Raw genomic sequence first — 22,156 nt, forward strand, 5'->3', positions numbered from 1 at the left:
AGATTCTGCCCCGCGTTTCCCCCTCCCTTAAAGAAGTTGGGGAACAGGGGGAGATAGGTGGAGGTGGGAGGCGAGCAGCTCGACCGGCTGTTTCCAAACCACTTTTTGGATCAACAAAAACAGCGACAATAACAACGCAAAGTAAAGCAAAACAAACAAGTGGTCCAGCAGTACTTCAGAATCCTCTGAGGCGTCCCTTCCCCCACCCCGCCCCTCGGAGGAGAGGCAGCTCCGCGCGCCGTGTGTGTACAGTTTGCATTGCCAACAACTCGCGCGCGCGGCCGGGTGCGCGCGCCCGCCAGCGCACACTCACACACACACACATAGACACACACACACACATACAGACACACACACACACACACACACACACAGATCCGGGTGGGGGGAGCGGCAGCGCGAGACAGCGCGAGCCTCCGAGAAAGCGCGAGACACCGCGGCGCGTGCAGCTCCGCGGCCGCCGCTTCGCCCCAGCTCCAGCCCCGCGCGGCCCGCAGCCCGCCCGCGAGCGCCCGCCCGGTTATTTATGCGGCGGCCGCGTCCGCCCGCTGCAGCTTCCTACAGGCCCCCCCGCGCCGGCCGCAGGCGCGCTTCCCCACTCGCGGCAGCGGCTGCTGGGACTCGCGCGTGGGTGTGTTGTTTGGGGGCTTCTGCCTCGGCGCCGCGGGTGCCACCTCCCGGGACGCTGCCCACGGCGTCGCCGGTCGCGGTAAGTTTCTTCACCCTCCGGCGCGCTGCACCTCCGCACCCCACCCGTCCCAGCCACCTCCTCGCCGGGCCGGGCTGCGACTTTACTCTGCTCCGCGCTCCTCCCGCGGCGGCGGCAAAGTTTCGCCCCAATGGCAGCGCTCCGCTCGGCTGGGCGAGTGTGACATGTGTCAAATTTCGGCTCGGCGTCGGGGTCGCGTTCCGGACTCAACATCACCACTTGTTGTTCTTTTTCATTTTGCTTTGTGATGGGGGGAGGGAGGATTTGCTGTTGGCTCACTGATTTTTAGTTCTCAATATGCAAAATCTTGCCTTGCCCGGGGAGACCGCGGCTACAGGAAAATGTGTGTCGAAACACCAGATGTGTGTTTGTTTACTCTTTTTCAAAATTGTTTGTTGTCTTTCCCTCTTCCTCCCTTCCCTCTCCCCTCGGGAGGAGAAACAACAGTAAAAACATCTGGCGGTGAGAAGCACATACTTTATTGATCCAACTGCTGACCTTTATTTACTCACGGGGCAAGTGCACGCGTCTCGCCTCTAAGTTAGGCACTCCCGCGTTCCTTTCAGAAGTACTTCCCTGGGAAGAACAGAGGCGGAGAGCGGGACACTCCTATTTCTGGAGTCCAGAAACTCCTGGCTCCTAGAGACGCCTCGTGCTAACCGTGTGCCTCGACTGCTGCCCCCGATTGCGCTCTTTCCCCTGTCCGCGCGTTAGCACGACCCGCTTCCCCCGGGATCTGTCCTGGTTTTACTTTTATTCCGCTTTGGAAGAGGTCTCTTCGCTCTCTGTGGTGGGTTTGGATGAAATCGCGCTTCACCGTTCTTCGGGGAGGGCATGTGGGAGGGGCGCAAACACCTTTCGGGGGGGGAAAGGGAGGGCTTTTGCCTTGGCTTTTACCTGAGAGTCCGCGGTGGCCCGGGCGAGCCGAGGGCGGGCAGGCGCAAGTCCGAACGCCCCTTGGCGCTCGCTGCAGCGCACGTGCGGCGACGGCGGCGCGGGCGGAACCCACAAGGTGGCCGCGCGCGCCTCCCGCGCGCCTCTCCCTGCTGGGAAGGCTAGAAGGCGCCCTGACACCCCGACCTCGGTGAGGACCCTTATTTGCTGTGGGTGTTCTGGCCTCTGTAGAGCAGGGAGGAAAAGTTGTCCTACTGTCCTCAGACTCTGAGATCTCTTAGGTAAGTCTCTAAGGGCACCTGGCCCATCGGGTGACACTTGGATTAGAAGGAACGTGAGGGGAAAGAGGTGCAAGTTTGGGGCCTTAGCGGAACCAATGCGCGTTTTGCATAGGGATGAGTCAAGAGAGGCTGAACTGGCCACCACTTGGGAGGCTCCTCAGAATCCCCAATCCCCAAGGAACTAAACCACTTGTGTATTTGTTTATTCAGGTTTTAACCGAAAGATTCAAAACACTTAATGGACAACTGCTATCTGCAATGCACCTTTCCCTCTTCCACTTCCCCACTTACACACATTTTCTTTCACCATGTGTTGAAATCCAGATTCTTGATCTTGAGGACTATTCCTCCAGTGCTCTTTGCTCCCAGATGGGCAGGCATTGGCGACTTGAGATGCACCTAGTGGCCTGGGTGAGTTCTCAGAAGGGGATAGAGGGAAGAAGGGTGGGAAAGACCTGTGGGAGTGTGTATGTTGTGCACTTCTGTAGTCACCATGGATTCCGAAGTGCTTAAAGAGCTACCTCCCAACATGCCCAGAATCTACATGAAAGAATAGTTAAGTAGTAGCAGGTAAGCCTGAGGGAGAAAGTGGCATCCTGGTGTCAAGTAGCTGAAGTGGATGTTTTCCAACTGGAAGTATTTGGGGAGATTTACTTTTAGAAATTAAAAGTTTGCCTGCAAGGCACATCTTTGCATGCTCTCCTAACTCAAGGAGTTTGGTTAGGCAGCAGTGGAGACAGTAGGGGTGTGTTTAATAACAAATCTGGGTTAGAGGTCAAAACTGAAGTAAAGATGAGCTTTCAGATATTTTCATCTTGGAGTTTGCGTTGTGGCATACCTTGGGAAATGTTTTATGTTGTCAAGGGGCCTGTTTATCTTTTCTGTCACTATGAGTTATGGATAAGTATATTCTCAGTGTACTGGAATTTTTAAATGTTGTGTTTGTTTAATGCTGTTAAACACAATTTACAATTTGAATTATTTGTATCTACATTAATAGAGTGAGTATAAAGTTATTCACATTGTGATCATTAAGGTCATAAAATTTCATATCAGCTTTAGAGCTTTTTAAAGTCCTTTTTTTCTCTTGTCTGCTAGTCTTCCTACTTTCCTTCCTTTTATTTTTATTACTTAACTAGATGCATATCATAGTTGTACAGTTCACTACTTCCTTAAGAAATCCACTGTCATTTTTATTTAAAACTAAGTGAAAGAAATGTTTAATTGTGATTAAGTTATTAACTTTTAAAGAACAGTCTAGAAACCTGATGATACATCCCTGAAGGTGAGAGGACACTCAATTTAAAAAGATCTCAAAATTCACTTTTAAGTACAAAAAAGAATGCTAGGATTTTTAAGAGAATACTTTTTAACATTCAATTTAAATATAAGAGTACAATACATTATTTTTACACATAGATTATTAAAGTGTTACCATTATATTTCAATGTGTATTAAATAAAGGGAATACATATATATAATAATAAGGAACTATTTATAATTATTTTTCAAAATTGCTTAATTTGGGATTTGGGATACTGTTTTCATAGAATTCATACTCTGAAGTGGAAACAGACCTTTGATTACATTATGACATGAATAGATTTATGAAATGGTTGTGCCTGAGTAAACTGTTATTGGAGTTTCATTTCTTTGCACTGATGATACTGCAGTGGTTTTGCTTAAAAAATAAATCTTTGTAAATTTCTAGAAACCTAAAATAAGGAGGAAATAGTTGAATGTGGCCCATCCTAAAAGTAGGAAAAGGTAAACATTATATTTACAGATAATCTGTAATAAGAAGTTATATTCCCTTTGTACAAGCAAGATTTCAAAAACACAGAACAACTCTTTGCATAGCTACATAGCTATTATACTTTATGAAAGCATACTTTAATATGTAAAAGTAACTGCATGACTTGATGAAGATTGATAGAGCATATAACAGCATAGTGAATGTAGCCAGATAAATTTACCAGACGTTTTTATTTCAAGAGATGTGAAGGATACAAAACTTAATTACATAAAAGAGATATGAATTTAGGGGGTATTAATAGCTGATTCTACCTTATCACCTTTGCCTATTTCTGTGTTGACAGTCTCAGGTTAAATCAGCTATTAGTTACAATACTGATAGAAAATTGAATGATGGACATGGTCCTGTATATTCTGCCTCTCTGAATTAAATCAGAAAGAGGCCAGTGACTTTTAAGAAGAGAATGTTATTTAAAACACAGTTCACTAAGAAGTTTTCTTGACTTGATTGTGAATAGACAAAATTTTAAATCTTAATTGAATTCAGAAATAGTCTAAATTCTTTCACAGTTGCTGAATATTAATTTTTGGCACACATGAACTTTTTTGTTGAACTTTGTGATAAATAGTGGTATTCTTATTGATAAATGAATAGAGGCAAAATGCTTTAACCAGTGCCCAAATTCATACTACCCTTTGATGAAAAACCATATCTTAAATTAGGCCCAATGGGATCTTAATATTTACATTGATTTGAAAGCAGCCTTATTTATGTAGTCCTTAATTCATAGAGTTCTAAAAAACTTGAGCTAATCCAACCCAGAAAGATGGCTGTTTATAATTTTAAGGCTTCTATTAAAGGTAATCCCTCTGCTTGAACTTTTAAAAAACATATTCCAGTGCTCATGGTTTGTAAATAATCTATGCCTAATTCAAAGTTTAGTTCTGTTCCTTCTTTAGATGAAATAAACATTTTTCTTAGGTCCATCTATTTATCTTTTAATATACTTGGACTAAAAGTCATATAACTTCTATAGTATTTATTAAGTAAAATAATTCTTTTGGCTCTTTTTTTTTTTTTTTTAATGAGTCTTAGGTCATTGTCATTGCATTCTTATGGAGTTGTTCCAAACTTTTAGTTTCTTCATTTGTTTTTCAGAACTTCAAAGTGGGCTCCGTAGCTATTTTTATTTAACACCTTAATTAAGCATGGTCAGGAAAGTTGTCTAAAATTATATTTTCCTTTTTTTAAACCCAACATTGACTATATGAAAATTTATAATTGTTGAATTACATAAATAATCATATTGTAGGATATTCTTTCCTGTAGAATGTTCCTTTCTTGAAGATATTCTTGCCTATTAAAATAAATGGGTACTTCCACTTGCTTATTTACTTCTGAAGTATTTTTGTATATATTGTTTTGTCTGCTCTATGTGTTTATCCATCCCCAAATGTTCCAGACAAAACAAACAAAAAATGACTAGCTTTTGTGAAATGTAAAGAAATATCATAACTAAGAAATGAATGTTAGGCTATTGAGATGCTGGAGAGAGGTCTTTAGAGAAGATTTAGATTTATTATGTTGCAACATTATTAATATTAAAACAAAATGTAAACCTATGTGTGTATGGTGATGTATTTTCAGTAGAATTTTTAGTAGTAGTCATTGAAACTTTTTTTTTTTTTAATTGTTGCTTTGGTAATTTGCTGTTTCCTCAAATGTGATATTATTAAGTATTGGCCTAATTATTTTTAGGAGTGTAATCTCAATTTTATAATTGGAGTGATTATGAATTTATGTTTATCGGTACAAATATTTGAATAGCAGTCAATTTAACAGAATATATCTGTGTTTTAAAATGAGGTACAGTGGCATCACCCCTATTTCATTTTTAAAACATTATATTTTAGTTAGAGCTTGATTCATTTTACTGTTTCATTTTGTGATTGTGAACTTTGTTTATTCTCTCTAAATTGACTCGTATTTGTTCATTTTTCCAACTTGTCACGTATAATGTGCATGCTTAACTTTACTCAAATAATCAAAAATTTTATTAAAAATACATCTTCTCCATAAATCATCTATGGGGCCCCGGTCCAACCTTTTGAATTTCTTGACATTTGAAATATGCATCCTTGTACCTATACTCAACTATAACTTGAGTTTACCTTTCCAGTTGGTTGTACTCTTTTTTCTTCCTACTATCCGCCAAGTGTATTTAGAACATACCTTCCCATTATATTGATAAATATGTTACACAAGAACTGATGTCTTCATTTTTTTCTGCTGTGGCTAATTATTTTCATTTGCAAGAGCGAATAAAATTTCAGTGTTGAAAAGGCGTATTGCTACGAAGCAAATGAATTCCCAGGAGTTTAAAAAGCTCTTAGCATTTTTTAGTTTATTAATGTTCTTCAATTTCCTTCATTTTCTGTCTTGGAAGGCTTAAAATATACTTTGTGGAAGATAATGTTGGTTTAAAATTTATTTAAGTTTTTAGTGTTTCCTTTTAAAGATTTTTCTAACGTAAGTCTAAAAGATTATACCATTAGAGTGTCTAAAGATTTTTTTTAACAGGTTAAGCAAATTAACTTTGAATTCCTCAAACAAAGGATACTACTAGAAAGAACTTAAGGTTTTTCTGGTACTCATTTTTTTTGTTGTTCTCAATTTTTATGTTTATTTAGTGGCATTTTCTGTGAAAGTTTTCTGTATCGTTTAGGTTTTATATCATTTTTGTACACACACATGGCCTACAACCATTACTTTGCAACTTTTTTCTCAACCTTAAGAAAAAACAAACTTTCTTAAAATGTATTTTAGGGGGTAGGAAAAAAATCAGTGGTAGAGACATATTTCAAAGAAAGCATTTATGAAATTTCTCACTGGCAGATAGTGAGGAAAAACTTACAGTACGCTAATCCAAATATCTTAACATCTTAGCATATGTAGACTGTCATAAAATCATCTCATTTATAAAAAAAAAAGATTCCCAACATCTTAAGAACTATTCCTCACTATTACTTCACCCAAATTTATGTTCCAAGATTTGGTTGATCTATATCTGTATGGCTGTAGCTAACTTTTCACTTCCTTTTTGTCTACAGTTTTTTTTTTCCTTTTATTCCTTTAGTTTAGCTTGTTCTATACATTCAGTTTGCATAGCCACTGCTATCAATTTGGTCAGATACATGATTATCTACCTGAACTGTTGCAATAGCTACTTAGTTGATCTCCCTTCTTCTCCCTCCAGGCACCGCAGTTTATTTTCCAAATATTTTTTTGCAAAAAAAAAAAAAAAATGTCTAGTTATGTTATTCTTGTATAAGCTTTTCAATAGCTTCTTATGTCTCTCAGAATAAAATACAAAGACTTTATATAAGGTCTTATTGTTTTTCCTCTTGTTACATCTATTCTGGACACTCTGGCCTCCTTGAGATTCCTTAAAACAGGATGAGCTGATTCCTACCTCGGTGCTTTTTGTTTCTGCCTAAATGCTCTATCCTCAGGTATCTTCATTAACTTCAGGTCTCTGTTCAAATGTACCCTTATTTAAGAAGCCTTTCTTATTGTCGATATATATAAAATGACAAATTCTCATTGATCACACTGTTACCTTTACCATATTTTATTTTTCTTTGTAGCACTATCATCAACTGACATTTTAAAAATTTGTTTATTTATCATATGTTCCCCCAATGATAGTGCATATTTCACACAGCCAGGGATTTTGTTTTGTTCACTGCTCTAATGCAATGCTTAGAGCACTTCCTGGCACATGGTAGGCGCTCCATAAATAAATCCTGAATAAAGGAAGGAATGGCTCATTGGAGGCCTAAGAAAGTACTTCCATCTATATCATTGCATAACTTGTGTTCTTCTATGTAATTGAAATTACTTTTCACTTTATTTTTTTATCCTATACCCATTTCATACCATATCACATTTAGAAAAACCGCTCACTATTACATTGGCAAAGTCATGACTTTAATCTCAGGTGAGTATACTTCAAGTCCATTTTCTGTATCTCTTTTTATTCTCAATCTGAGAAACAATAATGCATTTAACTTTTAAAGTTGTGAGTAAATGTTCATGGTTTTGGACAACAAACTTTCAATAGTTCTGTCCTTCAGTATAATAATCTTTAGCACACGTTAAACTGACATGTTTAATCATAAAACTCATTATATCTTAGTATGAAAAGCATAAATATATGTAAATGTTTCTAATGACTACACTATGAATAAAACATGGGAAAATTAAATATTTCTGGGATTGTCTATAGTCAAAGATGGAGGGAGGCCAGGTGCGGTGGCTCACGCCTGTAATCCTAGCTCTCTGGGAAGCCGAGGCGGGCGGATTGCTCGAGGTCAGGAGTTCGAAACCAGCCTGAGCAAGAGCGAGACCCCGTCTCTACTATAAATAGAAAGAAATTAATTGGCCAACTGATATATATATAAAAAAAAAATTAGCCAGGCAGGGTGGCGCATGCCTGTAGTCCCAGCTACTCGGGTGGCTGAGGCAGGATTGCTTGAGACCAGGAGTTTGAGGTTGCTGTGAGCTAGGCTGATGCCACGGCACTCACTCTAGCCTGTGCAACAAAGTGAGACTCTGTCTCAAAAAAAAAAAAAAAAAAAAAGATGGAGGGAAATGGTCTCCTTGATTTGGAGACCAAATCAAGGTCTCTTCTGGAATTTGTAGCCATGTTTAGATGCTTTACTTCTTTGTTTGGGGAAACACAGCATAAGTTTACAAATTCTCTTTTCTGTCTTTCAGTATATATCCTTAAACAGACCATATTTAAGATTTGGTGAAAAGTCTAGGTTTCCAGACTTAAAATTCCACTCTTTGGCTTGTTCAAATTGCTTTTGGATACTAAGGCATGTATAAGTGATATACAACTCTCTATATATTGCCACAAATACACAGATGTTTTCTTACGCATAATGCCCTATAGATCTCCTTCTCACATACTTTGTTCATGTTTAAATTTCATTAATTTTCTCAGAAATTTTATTCTAAATATCTTGAGAATAGGGAAAGGAGACCATAATTTTTTCTACTAATAATGAAGGAGGAGATATCTCCTCTTAGCCTATTTCATCTCATTTTTCTCTTCTTCCCTTCTCCAGACTGAAAATAATTGTGATATCTTATTACACCATCAGTTATATGTGGCCATTGGGAAGCTCTGAAGCTATGAAAAGTGGGTTTTAAACATATTTACCCCTCTTTTCCTCTTTTAAAAAATTATTTTACTATTAACTCACACCTTCTGCTCCTCTTCCCTTGCCCCTTAAATATTCAGTGCCCTCTCTGTTGCCATCTGGCCATTCCAAGTCCCAATGCACTCTCCTTTTCTTGCTGCAAGTAGGAAATTTAGTATTAAGGGACTTTTCTGATCATAATAATGCATACCATAGTGAGAATGGAAATGAATCATCCTGAAATATATTTAATTATTATACTAGAGAGTAAAATAACCAGCTTGGTTTGCTTGGAGAGTCCCATGTTAAGTGCCAGGAGACCTGCATTCAGGTACTACATCTGTCTATAACCATTGTATGATATTGGGAATTTACATTTCCTTCAAAAGATACTGCATTAGCTTTTAGATTACTTTAAATTAAAACCTTTTGTGAAATACATAGAGTCAAGTTTCAAGTTATAACATGTTCTCTTCTTACTGTCCTATAAATGTACACTTAAGAATGAAAGGGGGTAAATAATATTTCCTAAAATAAAAACAATTTATGCAGGCAAAATTGCTATAATAACTTTGCTGGTGAAGCTCAGGGGGCTCAGTTAAAATTCAATTTTTTTTTCAGTTGTATTATCCTACTAGGTATCTTAAGATCACTTATTTTCTTCTCAGTCAGAAATGGAGCTTTCCCTTTTTTAATCAAAATGCTAGACATGGGGATGAGAAGGTAGAGTGTGCATGGAGTTGATGCTACAGCTAAGAAGCAGAAATGGCTGGGCGTGGTGGCTCATGCCTATAATCCTAGCACTCTGGGAGGCCAAAGCTGGCGGATCATTTGAGCTCAGGAGTTTGTGACCAGCCTGAGCAAGAGCGAGACCCCATCTCTACTAAAAAAATAGAAAAAAATTAATTGGCCAACTAAAAATATATATAAAAATTAGCTGGGTATGGTGGCGCATGCCTGTAGTCCCAGCTATTCGGGAGGCTGAGGCAGGAGGATCACTTGAGCCCAGGAGATTGAGGTTGCTGTGAGCTAGGCTGATGCCAGGGCACTCTAGCAGGGGCAAAAAAGAAAAAAAAAAGCACAAATAATCACCTGGCATTCTTCCCTGAAGTTCATATCATTATCATTCAATACATATTAATTTATTCACAATTTTGCTTTGCTCCTATGCTCATTCATATATTTAGACATTTTAAAAATTAGATCCCCTCTTTTTAATGGACTTTACACGCACAGACATATTTATGAAGCACATAAAATGTTGGCCACCACATTGTCCAGTTTATGCACTGTGTTACATTAAAAGGAAACACAGCTCCAACTATAGGAGAACTGCATATCTTTGCTGTTGTTTGGCTTAAAAGGAGTGGCACAGGGGTTTTATACAGTGCACCACATAAGAAGATTTCTCCCAGATCTCGAGACATCTTTCTTCTTTCCTTAGGGACTGCCAAAAACTTTTTACAACCTCATCTAAGTTCTATCTTCACTGCTTTGCTGCCTCAGTCCTCAATCATATGATGCATACGATCATGCCAAGTATATATACCCCAAGAAGTGTTTGTAGTCGAATATGGAGTACAGTCAGTTTCTTCTCTCATTCTGGCTGCTTTCCTTGTCACAATCAGCCCACTCTCCAGATTCAGAACAACCAAGGAGAGCAACAACAAATATTTCTTGCTTTTTATAAGGTAGTAACTAATAAGTTGTGATGTAAGCTGGCAAATATTCATATTTCAATACATTTTACATTGTGATATGTTATAGAGGATATATATTCCTGTGACCAAAAATAAAATTAATTTGTCAGTATGACTTTATGTTGTCCCAAATAAAATGATTTTAAAACTTTCTTTTCTTGATTACTTGGTAATATTCCCTTACTTCTAGAAAAGTGTGCTTTTAAGTTGTCCCTTTATCACTTCTAACTTCTTTGTAATTTTCAATAATGTCAAGCTATCCCTAATCCTATATGTCTGTTGCTCAAACTATTCTATAAACAGAAAAAGAAGCAGTGCAATTTGTTACTTCTAATTGGTATTAGATTTTACATATCTGTTCACTGCGATATCCCCCAATTGTGTCCTGAAAACATCTCATTCCCACTGGGCTGAAACAATGCCAAATTCTAAAATATGATTAAGTGCATGTTTATTCATACTATATTAAGGGAACATCATTATTATATGTGAGAAACAATTTAGTTTTCTGGTTATTTAAGAGCAAATTTTAAGTGTGAATGAACAATAATATAGAATATGGTAACAAAATGCAGGATATATAAATAATAAAAAGTACAATGTTTATTTTATTATTAGAGTTGCATTTCTTGTGGGAAGATATTTTTAAAATAAGATGTAAATGATTTTATTTTTACTTAAGTATTCATTAACCAGTGAACATATATTTGATTATTTATCAAAAGAAAGTTGATTATACATTTGACATTTGCTTTTAAAATAAGATTATGATTACTATATTGTAGAAATTATGCTGATAATTTTATCTCACAATATTTACTTTTATTATAGTTTATTAATGACACAAACCATATTTTAATTACTCATCTTTACAAGGTTGTCTTAAGCTCTTTCATTTTTCCCATTTTTATTAGAGATTATTTACATACAGTTTAATTTATCTCTTGTTAGGGTACATTTCTTTATATTTTGATGGACATATGGTTGTATAATCACCACCACAATTAAAATACAGAACAATTCTATCACCTCCCAGAATTTCTCCATGTACCTTTTTGTCAATCCTTCTCCCCACTCTCTAGTCCTTGATAACAACTGATCTATTTTCTTTCCCGATGGTTTTGTCCTGATGGTTCCAAGTCCATTGTAGAAATAGAATCATACAATATATAGCCTTTGGAATCAAACTTCTTTCACTCAACATAATGTGTTTGAGATTCATTTATATTGTTGTGTGTGTCATTTTTGCCTTTCCAAGAATGTAATTGCTGCTTATTATCATAATTTCTTAAGGGTTTAGAATTCTCCCCTCATTTTTCATTCAAATGTTTTATATAGCCTGAAATTACATTTTGGTTTATAAACAGTTGCTTGGCTTATAAACAAAAGAAGCAATTTTACTGGTTAATAATGTCTAAGAATTAATCTTGAGGTCTTCACCATAGTCCTCTACTTTCCATTCCCACTTCCACCCCACTTTCCATTCCCACTTCTCTCTTTTACACTCAAACACTTGCTTTCCTTGTTCTCACAAGCTTTTATTGTTCATATCTTTAAATTTGTTGTTTTCTATTTGACTGATTGAAAGATGTAAGACCCATTAAGGTAGATTGTTCTTACAGAAGAAAGAATCTCATTATCAGTTGTTTAATAATGCATATTCACTTATTTTTCCATTCCTCACTATACATCTACCAATTTCTATAAATGGCAAAATAAGTAAGAAGAATTCAAGAATCCTAGAATTGAATGGAATCTTTTCAGATCATGAAATTAATTTTCTAATCTCCCTCCCAATCCAAATAAGAAGTAGGGCTAGTACTTGTTATCTGGGAATCTCTGTCAAATTACCAGTGGGCTGTCAAGTATGAAAAGGGGGCATAACCACAAGGTAAATCAAAAAGTCAGGTGAGCTGCTAAACAAATTGTCAGTTTAAATAGGCTAGGCCAAAATGGAACAGAAACCAGGCAAGAAGCCTGGAAAAATTGCTCGTGGGTTTACTTTTTTATGGACAAGAAGTAAACCGTTCAAAGACGGCTGACTGTGAAGAAGAGAATCTTCCTTGCCTTAGTTTTAGCTAGTGACTTTTGAAGACAAAGTTGAAGGCATCACATTTCCTGATTTAAAATTATCTTATGAAGCTATAGTAGTCAAAACAGTCTGGTACTGTCATAAAAACCAACAGATAGACCAGCAGAATAGAACAGAGAGCTCAGAAACAAATCCGAACATATATGGTCAACTAATTTAGACAAAAGCACCAGGAGAACACAATGGGGAAAAGATAGTCTCATTAATAAATGGTGCTGGGGAAACTGGATTTTCACATGTAAAAGAATGAAATTTGACCTTTATTTTCCAACATACACAAAATCAACTCAAAATCAATAAAATGCATAAATATAAGACCAGAAACTATAAAACTTTTAGAAGAAACACAATGAAATAGCTCCTGGACATTGGCCTTGGCAGTGATTCTTTTGTATATCACACCAGAAGTTCAAGCCTCAAAAGCAGAAATAAATAAATGTCACTACATCCAACTAAAAAGCTTCTGAACAGCAAAGGCAACAATCAACAAGATTGATGTGGCAGTCTACCTATGGGGAGAAAATATTTGCAAATCTTATATTTGATAAGGGGTTAATATACAAAATTTATAAAGAATTCATACAACTCAATAGCTAATAAATAACTTGATTAAAATACAGGCAGAAGACATGAATAGACATGTCTCCAAATAAGATATGAAAATGGCCAACAGGTATAAAAAAACGTGATCAACATCATTCATTAATCATCAGGAATGCAAATCAAAACCACTATGAGATAACATGTCACACCCATTTGGATGGCTATTATCAAAAAGTCAAAAGATAGATGTGGGTGAGAGTGTGGAGCAGAGGGGACTCTTATATACTGTTGGTGTGAATGTAGATTGGTACAGCCATTATGAAGAACAGTATAGAGGTTTATAAAGCAATTAAAAATAGAGTTACCATATGACCCAGCAATGCCTTTTCTGGGCATATACTCAAATGACATGAAATTACCACCTTATAAAGATATCTGCACTCCCCTGTTCATTCCAGTATTATTCACAATATCCAAGATATGGAAACAATGTGTCTGTTGATGGACAAATGGATGAAGATACTGTGGTATATACTGTTGTCCTTCAGTATCCGAGAAATATTATTAGTTCAAGGAACTTCCTCAGATACTGAAATCCTAGGATGCTCAAGTCCCTGATATAAAATGGTGTAGTATGTGCATATAAGTTACGAACATCTTCTCATGTACTTTAAATCTGCAGTCCCCAACCCCTCTTCCATGGACTGGTACCAGTCTGTAGCCTATTAGGAACCATGCTGCAAAGCTCTACCCTAGCCCCCAACCACTGGTCCACCATGGAAAAATTGTCTTCTATGAAACTTGGGAGGGGCAGTGCAGAGCAGGAGGTGAGCAGTGGGTGAGCTTCATCTCTATTTACAGCTGTTCCCCATTGCTGGCATCACTGCCTGAGCTCCACCTTCCCCCTCTACCCCCACCTGGGTACATGGAAAAATTGTCTTCCATGAAACCAGTCCCTGGTGCCAAAAAGGTTGGGAGCCACTGCTTTGAATCATCTCTAGATTACTTATAACACCTAATACAATGTAAATGCTATGTAAATAGCTGTACTGTATTGTTTAGGGAATAATGACAAGAAGAAAGTCTGTATATATTCAGTACAAATGAAATTTTTAAAAAATATTTTGATCCATGGTTGATTGAATCCACATATGTAGAACCCACAGGTATGGAGGATTGACAACATATACAATGGAATATTATTCAGCCCCCCAAAAGAATGGAATGTTGCCACTTGCCACAATATGGATGAGCCTGGAGTTCATTATGCTAAGTGAAATAAGTGGGATACAGAAATAAAAATATTACATAAAATCAGCTATATGTGGAATCTTTAAAAAAATATAGAGAACAAAACAGTGGTTATAAGGGGTGGGAGTAGGGGAATGGAGAGGAAATGGGAAGATGTAGGTCAGAGGATACAAGTATCAGATATATAGGATAAACAGATCTAAAGATCTAATGTACAACATGAGGATTATAGGTAATAAAATGGAGATTTATGCTTAATGACATTTTAGTTGCTCTTGCTACAGAAACAAAAAAATAATGAGTATATGAAACGTTGGTACATTAATTTGCTTCACTATAGTAACCTTTTTACTATCTGTGTGCATCCCATAACATCATATTGTGTACTTTAAATATAAACAATAATTTTTTAGAAACTTCCATTAGTGAAGAACTTGTTATTGTAAAATCGAATATTTGAAAAACTTTGATAGAAAGTTCCTTCTTACTTTGAATTGGAATCAATTAGCCATTATTTTTAGCTTTACACTTTGTTTTTACACAGAATATTTCATATACATATCATTTTAGATGTCAGAAAAGTTTTAATTCCAAATACATCTTTTCCAGGCAAAAGAAGTCAAGCTTCTCTGTTATTTTTTGTGCATTAAAAATAATCCATATTTGCTGAACAATCTATATTTTCTGAAGTTTCCCTTTAAAATGCTGTGTCCAGAGCTAAATACAGTACTATGAATGTGGTTTGACCAACATATAAACATTGAAAATTTATCTCAATTTTTCTCTAACTTAAAAGCAAATTCATTTTGGGGGGGAACATGTTACATTGTTAATGGAACTGTAATTCATTTTATATAAATTGCAATTCATATATAATCTGAATAGTTTATTCAATAAACAGGATTTGTTTCTCTGTTAAATTTGTGTTTTTTGTAAGTTTAGTTATTCAGCATGTCAAGATTTAAAAAAAATCTTTGATTCTTTTATCTGTATTAGTAACTGTGTTATCCATAATTTTGATTAATACATTTTATAGCTTTAGTCAATTATTTATTTTTAAAAATTGAGCAGAATACGGTTAAGAATATAGCCTTTTCCATTCCTAAGGAGGGTGGACTCACTTGTCAATACCCTTTGGGTGTGATCATTTAGCTACCAATATATATTTGAGATTAATCATAATTATTATAATAATGACTAACATTTATGGAGCAGTTAGTTTATATAGGTACTTTTCTAAATATTTTATGTATATTAATTCATTTAATCTTCATGCCTTTAGAGAAAGGTATTATCCCTATTTTATGAATGACAAAGCTGAGTTGCAGATTGTCAGGAATTGTGAAGGATCTGAAATATTCACCATAAGCAACAAATTAGCCAGCCACTCTTTTGTTGATGCTTGTAGAAGATGATACTCCTGAGTCACAGACAGGACTTTTTACTCATGGCACAGCAAGCAGCATGAGTTTCATATGTTTTTTTGTTCCCTTGCCCCCCAAGTCCCATGGGGCTCTGTAGAGTGATTCAAGTTGATGTTGCTCACTCAGTGAGCTGTGTCACAGATGAGGAACCCCAAGTTTTGGAAACCCAATCTTTCATAATGGGCTATAAGCAAATATGCCCTTTGTTCCAGAGGGAGACACTATCTTTGTGTTACAGGGCTGTTTGATATATAAACATCTGTGAAAAGATAGAAACAAAAGCTGCCAGTGCCTGTGCTTGAAAAACATGCAGAAATGGGAGAGACCCATATACATTTGTCTCTCATCCCAGATTTTAAGAAATTTGCCCACTGTTACACAAATAGTAGGTGAATTTACTCCAAGTTGGCCATGAGAGATTTTCTCCATACTTTTCTTGGTCCAGATGTGGTGTAGCAAAGACATTTCTCTGATCCATTATCTAATAACAATGTCAGAAAAGGAAACAAGATTTGGCATGGCTTATTTTTAACAAATCTATGGCAGGTTTTTAGAAAAATCTTAAGTGCTCACAAACCATCTGTTTGGTAGCCTGCTCTAGAATTTTGTTGGGGAATAGTGTCAAGCTCACTGATCTTCATTTTCTAGAATCCTTTTACCTTAAAAAATGAAAGAACACTTGCCTTTATTATGTATTATGCCTGTTCTCCTTTTGTTTGTAACTCTTCCAAGGTTATCAGTTATGGTTCTGTGATAACATTGATGGGCTGTTTTTTTAATACCTTGAAACTATAATCCATTGGTCTTATATACCTGTCCTTTTACTAATTTCTGAGCTTTGACTTTTCTTATTGATCATATTTGATTTTACATTTCAGCTTCAGCATTTTCCTTTTTGGTGGAGAAGATAAAAACCAGGGTAAAAACTAGGATTCAAGAAGGTCTGTTTAATCTCAGTTATCTGATGATAATATACCATTGTTACCAAACAATAGGCTCATCCTTCCTTGATATTTTTCCCACACCTAAATAAGATCTTGAAGTGTTCTTAACAAATTTTTTAGTCCACTTCAGCCCATTCTGAGCATTTAGTTAGCCTTAAAGTCATGTTTCTGTACTATTCCTTGCCATGTGCATCACTTCTGAGGTTGAACAATCCCCATGTAACTCTTGTGTTTCTTTGGATATTTTCTGATTTTTTTCTTTGTTAGTGTCTTCTGAGGTTGGTGGGTCAGAATTTCACTTGCAGTAATTCATGATTTCAATAGATGAGATATCCCAAGCCATTTTTGATTTTAGAGTTTCATGTCATGCCTTCATATATAGCGGGGTTTGGCAAAATTTTTCTGTAAAGGGCTAGATAGTAAATGATATAGGACTGTGGGCCATAAGTCTCTGTTGCAGTTATTCATCACTGCCATTATACTATAAAAGCAGCTTATAGACATTATCTAAATGAATAAGTATGATTATATTCCAGAAAGGTTTATTTATGGACACTACATTTAAATTACATATACTTTTCGTATTTCACAAAATATTATTTTGATTTTTATTCCACCATTTGAAAATGTCAAGACCATTGTTTCCTCACAGAACATTCCAAAATCAAGCAGTCAGCCACTTTTAGCCCATGGACGGTATTTTGCCAGACACACACACACACATACACACACACACACCTATAATTATTCATATAAATATAGACATATCTTTTAAATATCCATTTCTAAAATCTATGCCACATTTCATTCATTTGCTTGGAATTATGAGCTTAACATTGACATGACCTTTCAAAAATTCGTTCACCAGCTCTTTTGTGGAATAGTTATTCCCTTTTTTTTTTCACTGAAATTAAGTCTAAAGTGGTAGTTCTCTGAGAGAAGAAATTATCAATAAGTCAATATTTTTTTAGGTGCCCAAGTTTCTACTTTTGGCATTGTTAGTATTATAATATGAATCTGAATAACAAAGTACAACAACCAACTAAGCCATCAGAGGTCTAGATAGTAAACCAAGAATAATATTTACATAATTTTACCAGAGGTCAGGGCAAAACAAAACTCTCAGGAAATGTCTCCAGACAGGTAGAAGAATCATGAAGCTTTTTACAACTAGCAAAGGCAACTTTAAGCATACGATGAAGCTTTGGCACAATCCAGAGCCTTTTATATACTATTCGGTAAGTCAGGACATAGGCAGGCCATAAATCTTGAGTAAAATTAGGTAAGTGAAGTATCTGGCTGCAATGGGACATTTGAAAGCTGATCACACCAGGGCTTGCAAACAGCTAGTATGGCTATTTAAGTAAGTTTGCTTCTGTGCCTTTGGATAAGGATGTCCTACTATATTTAATTATGGTGGAACTTAGCAATATTTTTTTGTTTATGCATTCTGGTACTTATTTACATTTTAAAAGATAACTACAACTGACCTTGCATAGTCTGTCTAGGGGAATGTTTCTGTTCTTATTTTTGATGTAAACTTTGTAGGTTATACAATCTTAGCTGGAGGAGATGAGGAAAATGGATGAAAAGACTAAGAATGAGGAATAGTAAAGTTCTTCTTCTTTTTTTTTTTTTTTGATGTTCTTCTTTGCTGTGGGCAAATCCACAATACTCAGCTAGCTACTAGACTGTTTTGACATTTTTTTTTTCCTTTAGAATATATATCTCCCTTTTTGACAGGAGGCTTGATTTAGAGGTAACATTTGTTACCTTTTTTATATGAAAGACCTGTAAATTGAATAAAATCATTTCTTCTTTTTCTTGGAATTTTTATCTTTTTTGTTTCCATTATTCAACATCTTAAATAAGCAATTTGTACTTTTTGACTTCCAGCTAACCCATAATACCAATGCCCCCTTTGAACTAATTTTGAATTTTCTTTAACCTAAATACTCTTATGTGAACTTTATTCTTATCATTTTAAGGCTAAGAAGACACAGTTTTATCATATGATACTGAATTTCCTTGTGAAATATAATAACTTAGTTCAGGATTATATGAATTTTATATTTCTAAGTTTTTAAAAGTTTTGGATCATTGGCCTAGGTGGTTGCTACTATATTGAATGAAAGTTCTTTTTATGATGATGTACGTGCTATTTCACCAAAGTCATGATCCGAATGGCTTTTAGAAGAGAAGAATTTTTAAATAAAGCATTTATAAAAAATACAGTCTAATCTCTTTGAGAGTTAAGACAACAAGAAATGAAATATTTATGAGTCAAAGCTTGGCTGTATGAGAAAATACAGACAAGGCTGTGGTTTCATTACATTACTTACAGTATTTGTGTGACCTAAAAAATGAAAAGTACAAAAGACCTAATGTAGTCAGGTACGGGGGTTACGGAGATATGGATAGCTAATGATCTGTTATGGTTTCCTCAGAATGAAGTTCTCTTTTTATTTTTTTGAAAATGTTAATAGAGGATAAGGAAGTATAACTAGAGATAAAAAGACTGTTTGATGGCATAGGTGATGCAAATTTAAGAAAGACATAATTGAAAAATTATTAATGTGTATATTTTGTAGCCTTTATTTTGATAAAGAGTTATACTGTTATTTCTCTTTTTTAGTCATATTTTCCAACAAGAACACTTAGTCAACTAGTTTCTAATTAATTTAAATTTCAATATGTGGTAGTAAAAGTTAAAGTAAGCAGTTTGTTTCTTGATGTGGCAGTTGAATTCTTTCCTACAAAGTGTTTAAGTAAATTATGACAAACAAAGCTAAATATAGTACTAGTTGAAAAAAATCACCCCTTATTACTAGAAAATAAAAACATTTATTCAAATAAAGATACCTAATATATTTTTAACATAGTATGTTTCTAAAATGTTATAAATGATGCTATTGAGGAAATAAATCCAATTTAAATAAGTGAAAAATTCACAGTGATGATTGTGCTGTTCATAAGAATAATTTGGGGAAAACTATTAAAATGCTAATTCCCAGGGCTGATCTATATATTCTGATTTTGAGTTTCTATTACTAATCTGGAAGAATAGAAGTCTGAAGTTTCACATACGGAAAACAAATTACATAAAGGAGTGAATACTATTAGCTTTCTTTAAAACAGAGACAGAAGGGAAGAGAGAGATTGAGAAAGATAAAGTTTTGTTGTGAGTATGTTTAAAGCCTGAGACATTTTAGTTAGTGTCTGTTTGTGTGTAATTTCTCCTATGACATCTCAGTTAAAGTTTTTTCAGCTTTTTGTCTACATCGAGCTCAATTTACACATGATGATAGTGGTTGGCTTAAAAATACACAAAATAAAATCAAGATTTGGAAATCTTTTGAAGAATTTCATTAAATCTTTTTCAGTCAAACATATTTGAAATCTAGAAAGCCTTCCAAAGTTTGTCAATTGGCTGTTTGGAATTGGGAATATATCTTTTCTATAGAAAAAAGAAAGTTCTAAAATTGATTGGTTTATGATCAAGATTGTGTTGTAATACTAGTATTTAACACAGAAAAAGTAATTTATTTATTTTAAATGCTTGTGGTTGATGGTAACCTAGTTTATGAGACTCTTCACAGTCAGCCAGATCCTGTATCTTTGTTTGCACATTCTCAGTTTCCTCAGAAAATTTCTGAATCATCTGGTTTCTGAACGTTGCTCCCTGGGGAAATGGATCGCCTCACATTTTTCTCTGAGGTGAATTTAGAATTTGAGTTATAGCTTTGGGTCTCATGGAGTTCTAATTTTATAAGATAACTGGTAAAGAAAGGAGAAAAGGAAAAAAGGAAGAAGGAAAGAAATAGGACTACTTCACCCTTTGGCTAGCACTAGGCAGGCTGCCTGGAATGGCTTGGCAGAGCAGTAGAAAGGGAAAGAGTTTTGGTCATAGACTTCCTCTTCAGAACATAGGTAGCTGGAGTCTATGGGCCATGCAGGAAGCAAGAGCCATAAACACTTGGTTAGTCCCTCACTCTCAGAGCACTCATTGACTAACCAGCCAAAACATAGCAAAACAAAAAGGAGGAGAAACAAATTTTATTGCTGAATTGAGACATCTACCTACAATCTTATAATGACCTGACTATAGACAGTTGAATAGCAGTATTTAACATTTCACATTTGTAAAACGTTTTATAGTTAATAAAGCCCTTATATTATCTAATTGGATCTTTGAACTAATTCTGCAAGATAATTAAGGCAGATACATTACACACTCTCTGCAGATGAGGAAATAATAGGCGTTATTATTTACCCAAGGTTATATGGCTAGTAAATAGCAAAGCCCAAAGTAAGTGAGTCTTCTCTCTCTTTTTAGTCAAGTGCTCTTTCCCTCTGTATACACCACTTGACTTCTCATGAATCGGGGATCTAAATCTTCTGAATGTTTCCTAGATGTTAACTGTCTGGAAGGCGAAGACAATGTCTTCTGTTTCTTCTGTAGTTTTTTGTATCATTGGTCCATACAGTGGAAGCCCAGCAGGAATATTTGTTAATGGAGATGTGGTATTGACTTCATGGAAACAGGCTTGGCATCAGACAGATGGAGAGCAAATCCTGGGCTCAGCCACATCCTGGTTGCATGACCTGGGACAAGTTATTTAGTCTCTAAACATAATTTTCTCATCTGTAAAATATTAGATGAAAATAACTATATTGTAGTATTTTTGTATGAACTTAAAATATTTGTAAAGATCCAACACAGTAGCTGCCAGATAGTAGATGCCCTCCCTTACAAGGTCACTGTAGATCCTGTGACTCTCATTTCTCCTAACTCCCCCCTCCTCTTTTTTATGTGGAAATGTCTTTTTATTGGCTTTGTTTTGTATGTTTTTCATTTTTAAAACTAGAGCACCAGGATTTAGGATGAGGCAACCTGTTTTGCTAAGGCAGCATCCTTATATCTAACACTGTGACTTTTGAGGAGCTGGAAGAAAGGGGAATATGCAGTTTACCAGAAGCAAATATATCATGTTTCTCATTTCTTGCCCCCCTTGGGTCAGGCAGTTAAGTTACAAATAACTGATCCAGAAATATCCTTTAGAGGAAAATCTGACTTAGTAGATGTGCTTAGAAGTCAAATATTGTCTCTGCCTGAACCAGTATATCCTTAGAATCTTGAAACCTGAAACTTAAAAATTAATTTTGAATTTTGTTTGTGGTATTTGCAAGTGAAGTTACAATTGTTTATTCATGAAGTTCTCTGAAGCTATTAGATGTGGCAAAACTAGATGCTGCCCCATTTTATTTTAAGATTGTCTTAGTTTCACAGCATTTTTTTAAATTTGTCAAAAGCTTTAGACTTTATTTGCTTTAAATATGATGGTTTTTGAT

General features: G+C 35.8%; 1 protein-coding gene across 6 annotated transcripts in view; it reads left to right on the plus strand.

Moving 5' to 3' along the window:
• Window positions 1-350: 350 nt before the first annotated feature.
• FOXP2 (forkhead box P2) overlaps window positions 351-22,156 on the plus strand; it is a 536,491-nt gene continuing 514,685 nt past the window's right edge. For 5 of the 6 annotated variants that reach the window (XM_076006560.1, XM_076006561.1, XM_076006557.1 and 2 more), the window contains exon 1: window positions 351-709. The gene's annotated coding sequence lies outside the window, so the exon portion shown is untranslated. Of the gene's footprint in view, window positions 710-1,799; window positions 2,296-22,156 lie in introns of those variants that run through there. The other variant, XM_076006559.1, reaches the window with a different exon arrangement.

Source organism: Microcebus murinus, chromosome 9 (assembly GCF_040939455.1).
Source record: "Microcebus murinus isolate Inina chromosome 9, M.murinus_Inina_mat1.0, whole genome shotgun sequence".
NCBI classification, from domain to species: Eukaryota; Metazoa; Chordata; class Mammalia; order Primates; family Cheirogaleidae; genus Microcebus; species Microcebus murinus.